Here is a 1,567-nt window from a genome sequence, read left to right as displayed (position 1 = left end):
CCTCACCCAAATGGGTAAGGCCTCCCAAAAATTGGCCTATAGGCTCATTAGAGTGTCCCTCCCAACGGTAATCTTTAGTAAAAGACGAAAGATTAGTGCGTAGAAATTGAGGAGAGACCTGAGCGATGATCGAGAAAGAGGCCATGCCGGTTCAAGGGACCATGGTCGACAACACGAGAAAGTCAAGCTTCGACATATGTCATTTGCTGAAATTCAACCCTGTACAATTTATTGATCTAAACGAACACATGTGGATGTGTTATTTTAATCAATGGAAGCAGTTCTCTCAATATATGTACGACAATATCTGTTTTATTCTGGTGAACACTTCAAAAGTCGTGCGTCTCTCCACATGTAAAAAACGTTCCGAAGTCTCCTGTTGAAAGCGTGGTTAGGCGCTGTGGTGCTGCCCTCTACTGTACCTTTAGGCGATTACAAAGCGCACCTGATTCATTATGCCACCAAGTGACGGCCCCAGAAGTAGCCAAACAAAAATTTTAAAAAAGGAAAAAGAAGAAAAAAATGAAAATCAAATTTTTCATTTCAAAGTATCAGTTCTCAACATCACTATTTAAAGGGGAAACAAAAATAAATCTAGCGGTTAGTTAACTAAGTATTACGGCTAGGTGGCGTTAGCCGCCACCCGATCTAAAGGGTAGAGCCACATCCATCCGTCCTTCCATCCATCCAAAAACAAATGAGCGCGTTTAGTATTCGTGTTGAGTGGCAGAAATGGTGCGTAGCCATGTTTTAAAGGAGCACTGACATCAAATTCAAGATGTGCCCATCGTTCGATAGATTCGTATGCATAGGTCTTCTTGGCCGACTTTGAACAGCATCCGTCGCGTGGGACTTATTTTAATTTGATGTCAAACACCGCAGGAATGCGAAGGAGAAAAAAATGAAAATTAGGCTGCCCTGCGACATCGACATTATTGCTGCGTGTTCGGTGTGATACATTCCGCAAATAACTTTCTGATTGACGATGCGATAGTAGCGATGACGAGTAGGATCCGAGTGTTCTTATCGTGGCGCCGACTGGCACCGAAGCACAGAAATGCACTCTCTTGTCGTGTCTAGTCTTCGTCGCACCGGATTGAATGATTCGAAATAACGGCGAGAGAAAAGAGCATGATTAAACGTGTGCTTGTCGGTCAGCATGTTGGGGAATCGTGAGTTGCAGTCGCCTCGTTCGAAGCACGGAAAAAGCGCAATGAGGGTGTCTTTTCATATCACGTATGTGTTGCACGCCAACACGGCCACAAGCTATCAAAAGTGGAACAGCGTATAGCCAGATATCATTGCTAACAAGTAACACGCAGGTATCGTTTAGTTTTAGTTCATTTGTAGACTTTGCGTCCTCGTTAAAGTGGTAAAAGCGTGAGAACCGTGAAAGGCTGGAAGGGCGGGGCCATCTGGAGGCGCAAAAAAGAACCTGGTAAGCAGATACGTATTAAATTTCTCCGCTGATATCACTCGCGATAGTTATATTGCATTGACCCCTCTGAGTGCCCCTGAATGCTTTGCCCACCAAAACACACAAATATAGCTGAGACACACGAGCGAA

At 44.3% G+C, this 1,567-nt stretch overlaps 1 non-coding gene across 1 annotated transcript; it reads right to left on the bottom strand.

Moving 5' to 3' along the window:
* LOC119168793 (U5 spliceosomal RNA) lies at positions 1 to 126 on the bottom strand. Its single transcript, XR_005109483.2, has one exon. It is a non-coding gene; the product is annotated as a U5 spliceosomal RNA (small nuclear RNA).
* Between the last annotated feature and the right edge of the window lie 1,441 nt (positions 127 to 1,567).

The sequence above is a fragment of the Rhipicephalus microplus genome, chromosome 3, assembly GCF_043290135.1.
Source record: "Rhipicephalus microplus isolate Deutch F79 chromosome 3, USDA_Rmic, whole genome shotgun sequence".
Classification (NCBI taxonomy): domain Eukaryota; kingdom Metazoa; phylum Arthropoda; class Arachnida; order Ixodida; family Ixodidae; genus Rhipicephalus; species Rhipicephalus microplus.
The sequence above is the reverse complement of the archived record's forward strand: the minus strand, read 5'-3'. Positions and strand labels throughout refer to the sequence as shown.